General features: G+C 43.7%; 1 pseudogene; it reads left to right on the top strand.

Annotated features, from left to right (window-relative positions):
- Positions 1-5800: 5800 nt before the first annotated feature.
- The window catches only part of LOC109882344 (metal transporter CNNM4-like), a 19985-nt pseudogene continuing 15185 nt past the window's right edge, over positions 5801-10600 (top strand).

Below are 10600 nucleotides of genomic sequence, written 5' to 3'. Positions count from 1 at the left end.
AGGGTAGCGCACGCCCTGGGCCAGCCTTCCCGATAGAGAGGGCCATGAGCCGGAGAGGAAGCCGCACCGCCCCGCTCCAGGACTCAGCAGTGTTTTTTTCTATAAGGTACTGTATGAAGGCTCATACTAACCTTGAGGTGTAGGGGAGAAAACAGTGATCAGGGGGAGCTATTTATCAATATTCTAAGTGCGCATCGCAGAGCTCAACAACAGACTATTTCTTGTTTGTATGACTTGTGAACTTGATGTGCCTGCCACAAAACATCAATTTTCATGTAAATTGAATTGTGTATAAAACAAATGTATAATGAAATCATAACATTCATATGAATGTAGACTCATTTTAGATTTCAAAGTTATTTTTATGGTTTTCCCATGAGGAACTTGGCTTATACGCAGAACGTCAATAGAGGAAGAAACTAAATGGAAACGCGTCAAATAACGGTGCTTATGAAAACAAACTGGGAGAGAGAGGGACGCCTTATTTGGCCTACCGTGCAGGCCTACCGTGCAGGCCAAATGACCATTTCCTCGTTTTACCAGTCAAATATAGGCCTCATTCCTTCTTGTAAATGGCAACAATATATTTTCATGTTTTGTCACTCTCGGACAAAACAATACCAACACATCCCTATAACAAATGAAATGATTAAAAACAGGCGTTATGAAAACTGTGTATTCAAAAGTATTCTCTAGAAATAGCCTACTTAGGCAAAAACTAGTGGACCATGGATCTTGGAAATAAGTGAAGATTTGGGTAAAAAACAAATCGAATTAATCACGGAAATTACAATTGCAGGGCCACGCAGGAGCCTGACCATTTATATTTTCCAATTATCTGTGAATCACAAATCTCTTATGAAAGAAAGTTGAATGCCTAGGCCTTGTAAAACAAATACACGTCCAAGTAAATAAATTAAATATAGACCTATTGATGTTGTTAAACTTTTGAACGGAACGGTTTTTTACACTGTGATTGAAAAGTGAATTCCTTGGGGTACGGTCCTAGATCAGTAAGGCCAACAAGACGAGGCAAGATACTAGTTGGCTATGCGATAACATATGTTGTTGTGTTGGTTCTACGCACAAGTAGGCTGTGTAATGGCCAAATCTGTATTCAATTGTGTTTTATTCAAATAGCGCAGCTTCGATCACCAGGCTAATGTTTTCTCATAGATTGATCTGTGCTAATATGTTTACAGTTTAACCCGTGACTTCATCGCGCTTTTACAGGCTTAACCATGATCAACCCTGAGCTTTGGAGAACACAACCAAACTCAGCCGTACTTGGTGCGCTTCCAAAAACATATGTAAAACCAATTTAGAACTCTACAGCCTATAGATTAAACATACATATAAAAAGGTTGTATAAAGTCTCTCTCCAGATGTTCTTTGATCAGAGGGCCTACACACAGCTTGGTCGCTGGTGGTTATCCCAACAACTTCTCCTCACCTCGGTCTGGCCCGTCTCAGCCTAATGGCTCTGGTCGTCTGAGGTCACTGATTGTAGGCTACTTCCGTGGAGAGAAAGTGCCTGATGCACTGTGATTTGGAAGACTAAGATATGGAAAGAACTTTGCGTAATCCCCTCTGTTAAAGTTAACAGGTTGTATTGTCTACTTAACCAACTTCATGTTGAACGCACCAACATTAAGACATTCAAACAACTCTTAGAAATCTCGATATTAATTATTGAAAGTTCGTGAGGCCTGGTTCTACTCTACATGCTATTTAGCAGGCGCTTTTGACCAAAGAAATGCACAGTCACGCGTGTATACATTCATGTATAGGTAGATCGAACCCACTATCCTGGCGTTGAAAGCGCCATGCTCTACAAACTGACCTAAAGAGAACCATAGAAAAACAAAGGTAATGTGGAGACAAACATCGAAGGGACATGTACGACAACGTCTTTAGCAGCTAGGGCAACGGAGAGCAACGAGCCAGTTGCTGTTCATCGATCATGGGTCAGCAACTGTTCATAGATATGTGGTCCAGGATCAGACACGCACCCCAGGGTCCTATAAGACCCTGTCCATCTATTCCAAATATGCACCTCTAACAACGGGGAGCAAACCTCTGCCTCCCTTTCAGCCTCTCCAAACATCTCTACCTCTATATATCAATATCTTCATATCGCAGTGGGATATTCGCTTGATCCATCACTTTAGCAGGAAAAGGAATTAGTCGTTGATATGTCCCGCCACGGCTGTATCGGTCATATGGCAACCGAACAGAATCCCTCTTCAGGTTACGGTCTTTCACTGCATGTCTATGGCAGATAGACGTCATTTGGAGCCTTTTGATGTGCGTTTTAAGATGTCGAAGACATATTGTGTAAAGTGTTTGGGATTGAGAGGTATACACAGTATGTGATTTTCATAAAGGTTATATTTGTTTCCCCATTAGTTGTTATTAAAATGTTAAATAGAACACAAAGGGATTTATAACAAGTATTTAGTGCCCCACTCCCTGAACAATATGGAGACGGATAGGCTATGGTGAATGCAATTAGTAAAAAAACACATTGTTCTGATACTCAAATAGATGGGATAAAGCCACAGTCTGTAAGATTTCCAGAAATTACAACTAAATTAAATATAATATAAAGAGTACCTTACATTAAATAAGTAGCCTACAGCAAAACATTAAGGACCAATAAGGCTCGCTATAGGCCTAGCCTACTTCATTGTTTATTTTCTTGTCATATAAGACTTGAATAACATTATAGAAACAAGTTGTTGCCTATGTGAAAATATATTTGAACTACTTCAAACAATTGGAGTTAAATTGTGATAGCACATTATCAAAATTGAAGAACATTAAAGTTGTGTTTCTAAGATAGAAAAATCGTAGAAGATTGTTGTGCTAAAATCGATCTGCGGTGGGTGTGTTGGTGAACTCGCTACCTTCAGACAGACGTGCATTTCTTGACTTTATCGTGTTTCTCATCACTGCACGGAAAATTTGCCAAGTGTCAAATTCGTTTCGACTTAGAAAATAACTTAGGCCAACCAACACTATTCTTCTGCTTTTAACACTTGTCGAATGTTTTCTCACGTCACCTTTTTTCATACTAACTTAAACTATTTACGTCAGATGGCATAAGCCATCAAAAGTGTGTGTAGCCTATCGTTGACTTTGAGTAATGACTTTCGGAAGGTTTTGACAAAATAATGACTAAATGTTAAATATTATGACTTTAGGAAAACTATAACTTTTCGACTCCATTCAACAAAAAATAAACAAAAGTAAGCCCTGGCCTTGTATCCAAGGTGAAAAAATCTCGACAAACTGTAAACAACACCACCATAGTCCTATACCCTAATAATAACATACTAATAATTATGACAATAATAATAACAACAACAACAGCCCTAATAGCCCAATAATATTATATTATAAACGAAAAATAGTAATTTACAGACAGTAGAACAACGAACACATCTCTACATGTAAAAGCCATTTCGTCTGTGAAGTAATTATAGCCGATATGAAAAGGTATATTGTTGAAATGTATGTAAGATTTGAACAGAATTTAAGAGATCAATAAGACCTTTACATGTTTGTGGTTATATGGCTTATTATTTCTTTACAATTATTCATATCTGACTTCGATTATGCCTCCAAATGAAAATATATTTTGGCAAATAAAAGTGATTTTGGAGCATGGTAGCAGAGAGGGAGCGGGGGCGAAAGAGTGAGAATAGGCTTTTTACTGACACACCACAAGCAGGATTTTAGACAAACTGTCTCAAACAGGTGAGGAAAGGGTCACGGCTTAAAAGGCGAATATTACTGAAGAAGTGTGAGGACCTGAAGAGGGGAAGCGTGCTTTTGTGTGAAATCTGCTGGGTTAGGAGGAGAATAGCAGAGGCAGAGAGGTTGGCCTACCACTGGACGAAAGAGCAACCAAGGGCCGGCTCAGCAGGACACAACGTTTTGGAACAAGGAATATTGTCGTCTCTATGGTTTCTATTCATGGCATTTCTTGTATCACTGTTAATCAAATGAACATGGCCCAAGTCCCTCCGTGTTCTTATCTGTGTTTTGATTTATCATAGTATTAAACCAAATGAATGGCGTGCTTTGCTAAATCTGCCCACATGGCTCGTTGTATGGCTTACATTAGTTTAACATGTAGGCTATACTAAAATCTGAAAATAGATTTTAAATTGACTTTGGCACCAGGCCTACAATTAAGAAAATCTCGTTTGCCTAAATCTGATTGGTTCCTGAAAAGTCTAAATAATATATAAATAATAATTGTGGTTATAAATAATTATAACATTAGAAATAAGGTCCAAAACATTGACCAATAATCTATTATTGGCTTTAAAATGCAACTATGCATTTAATACTATACTAATTAAATCACTTTAATGTCTATAACCTATAATGTGAAGTGAAATGACTTTACTCACATCAGGAGGCTAAATGAACAGCTCTACTTCAGTTGAAGAACCCCTTCAGCGGAATTTGATTCCAGAGCTGGTGGAGTGTCTACACTGCCATCTCATGGAATACTCTATAATAGTTTCTAGAACAAATCGACTGACCCAATGTGATAATGATGCTGATGATGATAATTATGATTAGGATGATAATTATTCTGGTAATTATGATGAGGATGATTGTGATGGTAATGACTCGGATGATGAGGAGGATGCCGATTGTGAAAAAACATAGCCTTATAGACAAACAGTGATACAAAGTGAACAAACGCACACGTACGCACTAGCCTGGCTGACGCACGACCCACGTGACTACAGAGCATGCTGTGCCTCAGTCTGGTGTTAGCGAGACTATACATACAGCGGTGGAAAAAGTACTCAATTGTCATACTTTAGTAAAAGTAAACATACCTTAATAGAAAATCACTAAAGTAAAAGTAAAAGTCACCCAGTAAAATAATAATTGAGTAAAAGTATCTGGTTTTAAATATACTTCAGTAGAGTGGTGGAAAAAGTACTCAACTGTAATACTTGAGAAAAATAAAAAGCACAAGTAAATGCTATACATCAAATTCCTTATATTAAGCAAACTAGACAGCACCATTTACAGACAGACAGGGTCGAACTCCAACACTCAGACATCATTTACTAACACAGTATTCGTGTTAAGTGAGTCTGCCAGAACAGAGGCAGTATGGATGACGAACGTTCTATTGACAGGTGCGTGAGTTTGACCATGCTGTTGTCCTACCTGAGCATTCGAAATGGTACAGTACTTTTGGCTTTCAGGGGAAATGATTGGGAGTAAAAAAGTACATCTATTTTTTAGGAATGTAGTGGAGTAAAAGTAAAAGTAGTCAAAAATATCAACAGTAAAGTAAAGTAAATAACCCCCAAAAACGACACACACACACACACACACACACACACACACACACACACACACACACACACACACACACACACACACACACACACACACACACACACACACACACACACACACACACACACACAGTAGAGTAGAGTATACTATTTGGTGTGTTTCTATGATTGTGGTCTCTGCACGGAGCGACAGACAGTCACCCTGGGAAGTAGCTCTGATGATGGGGCATTTCCTGTCTTCTATTTTTAGATTGTAATGGCACGCAAAATGACATTACGTCATTGTACTGCATGGGATTTTGTAAGGCCCACACATGCCCGATCTCTCTCTCGCTCGCTCTCTCTCTCGCTCACGGCCAACCCTCTCTTCTCTCTTTCCTCGGTGTGTGGCTGTCCAGCTGTTATGCTGATTCAAGCAGAGCCAGCGTAAAAACCGTAACCACGTGACCCAACCTCCGTCAATGTCCCTCTGTAGTTTATTCAGCATGATGGCTGCTGATGCTGCGGTAGCTTCCTCCTCACCTCATCGCATCTCACCTCATCCCTACCGCCAGCTGTCGTTTCACCTCTTCACCCTTATCAGCCTCCTCTTCTTTTTCCCAGCCCAGGCGAAGGGATTGCTTGGCGTCCGCCCAGAGGACACTAAAGCCGGGGAGCTGTCAGTGCAGGACGGGCTGCTCCAGGCGACCGAGGGTACGCGCTTCATGCTGCGGGTTTACTACGCAGCATCCTCGGTTACACAGAGAGCCAACAACCACTCTGGGAGTAGGAGACCAGAAGCTGCCGCTGCCGCACCATGGATCGCCTTCATAGAAGAACCAGGTGGAGAGCGAACGCGAGGAGAGGGGGAGAGACTGGTCAGTTTATTGAGTGTATTGACCATTTACCATTAAAGCTATGTATTAAATAGGTTTTATGAAATAACCTAAATATCGTGATAAAATATCAATTTGAATTTAGGTCCCTCCCAAACAGAACCCGTGCGTGGACGAGCATGCTCGGAGTTCTGACATCGAGCTCCTGGGTTCCTTCAGGTCTGCGTCCAGCCACAACTCTGTTCTAGGTCCGTTTATTTAGTCAATAGTTACGTTTTTATTGTTGTTCGATCTCAGTTTACATTTAAATAATAATAATAATCTTACATGTTATTGTGCGTTTTTCTTTTGTCTGATGATGACCTTCTTGGAATTTGATTCTGATTCTATAGTGGAGCTGCTCGCCAAAGACCTGCGCAAAGATGAGCGGATCAAATACTACTCCATGTGCGCGTTTGACGGGGTGAAGTGGGAGCATTTCAGCACCAGAGACTTCTGGCTAGCCGTGGTGGAGCGACCCCCGCATGCGGATGTGTGGCTCCAGTTGGGGGTGTCGGTGATGCTACTGGGGCTCTCTGCGCTCTGCAGCGGGCTGAACATCAGTATGCTAGCCATGGATCCCGTCGAGCTTCCGCGTTCTCCAAAACAGCGGCACCGAGAAGGAACAAAAATACGCACACAAGATCGAATCCGTGCGTAAACATGGCAACTACATCCTATGTACTGTGGTACTGGGAAACGTGCTGACCAACACCTGTTTCGTGGTGTGGATGTGCCAGATTATAGGGATGACTCCCACCTCCCTTGCTACCTGCACTTTCGGGATATTCTTCATAGGAGAGATCCTGCCTCACTCTGTGGCATCCAGACACAGCCTAGCCATCGCCTCCAAAACCATCTGGGCCACCCGGCTTCTAATGCTGGTCTCCTTCCCCATCTCCTACCCCATCTCCAAGCTCCTAGACATCATGCTTCACCAGGAGATCAGTAACTTCTACACCAGAGAGAAACTGGTGGCCATGCTGCGCGTCACAGACCCCTACCACGACCTGGTCAAAGAGGAACTCAACATCATCCAGGGCGCCCTGGAGTTACGCACCAAGACCGTAGAACAAGTTCACACCCCTCTGGCGGACTGTTATATGCTCTCTTCAGATGCTGTTCTAGACTTCTGTACTATGTCTGACGTCATGCAGAGTGGGTTCACCCGGATCCCGGTCTATGAGAACGACAGGTCCAACATCATTGATATCCTGTTCGTCAAAGACCTGGCGTTCGTGGACCCGGATGACTGCACCCCGCTGAAGACCATCACCCAGTTCTACAAACACCCCATGCACTGTGTGTTCAGAGACACCAAACTGGATGTGATGCTGGAGGAGTTCAAGAGAGGTAATAGGACGGGCTAGGGGCGGACGGGCCATCCGGGATTTCAGACCGGCTAGGGACAGACGGGCCATCCGGGATTTCAGATCGGGCTAGGGGCGGACGGGCCATCCGGCATTTCAGACCGGCTAGGGGCAGACGGGCCATCTGGCATTTCAGACCGGGCTAGGGTCGGACGGGCCATCTGGCATTTCAGACCGGGCTAGGGGCGGACGGGCCATCTGGCATTTCAGACCGGCTAGGGGCGGACGGGCCGTCTGACATTTCAGACCGGCTAGGGGCAGACGGGCCATCTGGCATTTCAGACCGGCTAGGGGCAGACGAGCCATTTGGCATTTCAGACCGGCTAGGGGCAGACGGGCCATCTGACATTTCAGACTGGGCTAGGGGCGGACGGGCCATCTGGCATTTCAGACCGGGCTAGGGGCAGACGGGCCATCTGGCATTTCAGACCGGGCTAGGGGCGGACGGGCCATCTGGCATTTCAGACTGGGCTAGGGGCAGACGGGCCATCTGGCATTTCAGACCGGCTAGGGGCAGACGGGCCATCTGGCATTTCAGACCGGGCTAGGGGCAGACGGGCCATCTGGCATTTCAGACCGGGCTAGGGGCGGACGGGCCATCTGGCATTTCAGACCGGGTAGGGGCGGACTGGCCATCTGGCATTTCAAGTCGGCCTAGGGGCGGACGGGCCATCTGGCATTTCAGACCGGGTAGGGGCGGACTGGCCATCTGGCATTTCAGGCTGGTCCATTTTTTGGCCAGTGGGCCTGTCAATTGTTTTCTTTGTGTGCAAAATTATAATTATCTGGATAATAATGGGGGTAAAACAAAAAATGGGCCGATGTGGGGGCCTCAAGGAAAACATTTTCTCCAAGGTAGATTTCTGGTCCCAGTCCGCCCCTGGGCCAGGTAGATCCCACTCACACCTGAGCTTAGTATACACTGTTCTATAGAGAAAAAATGTATTGCAAAATCAGATAAATATGTAGGAAATGCACCACCATTTGGTAAGAAAATACATACATGTTACCAATCAGAGCACACAGACTAATGAGCTCACTGTTTATAAATCACATGATTACTGCCATTCAGTCACCTCCACGCTGTATCACATGGTCTATGAGAAAAAACAATGATAGTGATCTATAGATAAGTGCAGTGTTCAAGTTAGCCTTTACCCGTTCCATTACACCACTTCCCCCGTCCTGAAAAGCAGAGAATCCAGGGTGTATATAAATCCAGTTATGCTCTGGACAGTCAGTCATATAAGATGACACAGGCTCAGCAGGTCCAAGTGGAGGTGATGGTTTAGGCTGCTGTATGTCACAGAAAGTTATTATCCATATTCATAATCCATTAAACAACTTCCTTGAAGCTATAAAAATGTATAATAATATAGGTGCAGTGCATGTTGTTTTACAGGGTCAGCCATAGAAGAACGTCGCCCCTGGAGCAAATTAGGGTTAAGTGCCTTGCTGAAGGGCACATTGACAGATTTTTCACCTTGTCGGCTCGGGTATTTAAACCAGCGACCTTTCAGTTACTTGCCCTAGTGTTCTAACTGCTAGGCTACCAGAAGAGACGTCACAAGTGACTGTAAACGGTCCTTAGTGTCTCCATCCATGTAAGAATGTTGAAGGAAGCTGGAGGCTGGAATAATCTCTTCTAATTACCATGACAACCAGAGTATGAATCATCGTGTTCAGCCGTCAGCCAGGGGAATGCGCAGGTGTGTGTGTGTGTGTGTGTGTGTGTGTGTGTGTGTGTGTGTATGTGTGTGTGTGTGTGCGTGCGTGCATGCGTGTGTGTGTGTGTGAAGGGTTTGTGTTTATACTCGGTACATTCTTAGCAGCTATATAAAAGTAATGTAGATTGTTGAGTGGATGACATGAACAGGCATGGTTTCTCTCCCGTGTGTTGCATGGTAAACATAAGTAAACATAAGTAGATTTCATGTGCTCTGACAGTTAGCAGGAATCACACTGGAGGCTTTGGGACGGAGACAGCAGTGTCCACTAGGACGAGAGCTTATTTAAAAGGACTAGGGCTTCTTTCATATGCTATTCAGATTGACACGGTTGGCTTGTCCGTGAGGGCTCAGAGATGGTCATCTGAACGGTTTAATTATGGAAATGAGTTGGATAAGAGGGCCTTATTCAATCAACATTATTTTTGTGGAGTGACTCAAAGTAACAGTCACGGTTTCAATTAAATGTATGTTTATCACATTCTTCATCATCTGGTTGTCTGTGGTCGACGGCAGTAGAAGTGGAACTTCCAGAGCTGCCTGTCCACCATTGCAGACGCAGTCTCCTCTTCCTCCAGTCTGGTGTCACATTTAAGAGGGTCCACACACATGATTCCTGGGTTGCCCCTGCTGCTGGTTCCCTTGCTGCTGTTGGCCAGAGGATCAGTTCACTGGCAGATATGTTCCATTGTCTGTAAGAGCATCTGAGGAGAGCAGGGATGCTGGCCCATGTTGACTCCAATGCTTCACAAAGTTGAGTCAAGTTGGCTGGATATCCTTTGGGTGGTAGACCATTCTTGGTACAAACAGGAAACTGTTGAGTGTGAAAAACCCAGCACTGTTGCAGTTCTTTACTCAAACTGGTGCGCCTGGCACCTACTACCATTCCCTGTTTCTTGTCTTGTCCATTCACCCTCTGAATGGCACACTGTACGTACACAATCCATGTCTTAACTGTCTCAAGGCTTAAAAATCCTTCTTTAACCTGTCTCCTCTCCTTCATCTACACTGATTGAAGTGGATTTAACAAGTGACATCAATAAGGGATCATAGCTTTCACCTGGATCCACCTGGTCAGTCTATGTCATGGAAAGAGCATTTGTTCCACATTTTTTTGTACACTCATTATATATTACGTTTGAGTTTCAGATTATTTGTATTTTTACAGGGACAGTGCACATTATTCAAAGTTTTATTAAAAGTGCCAGTTTTAGCCATATAGCTCATTTTCAACCACAGTCCCTGGGCAGGTTACACAATTCCAAATCCAATGCAGACAGACAATGAGCAGTGAGCACACGCAGAGAAAC

Source organism: Oncorhynchus kisutch, linkage group LG25 (assembly GCF_002021735.2).
Source record: "Oncorhynchus kisutch isolate 150728-3 linkage group LG25, Okis_V2, whole genome shotgun sequence".
NCBI lineage: Eukaryota > Metazoa > Chordata > Actinopteri > Salmoniformes > Salmonidae > Oncorhynchus > Oncorhynchus kisutch.
This window is presented reverse-complemented; position numbering and strand designations above follow the sequence as displayed.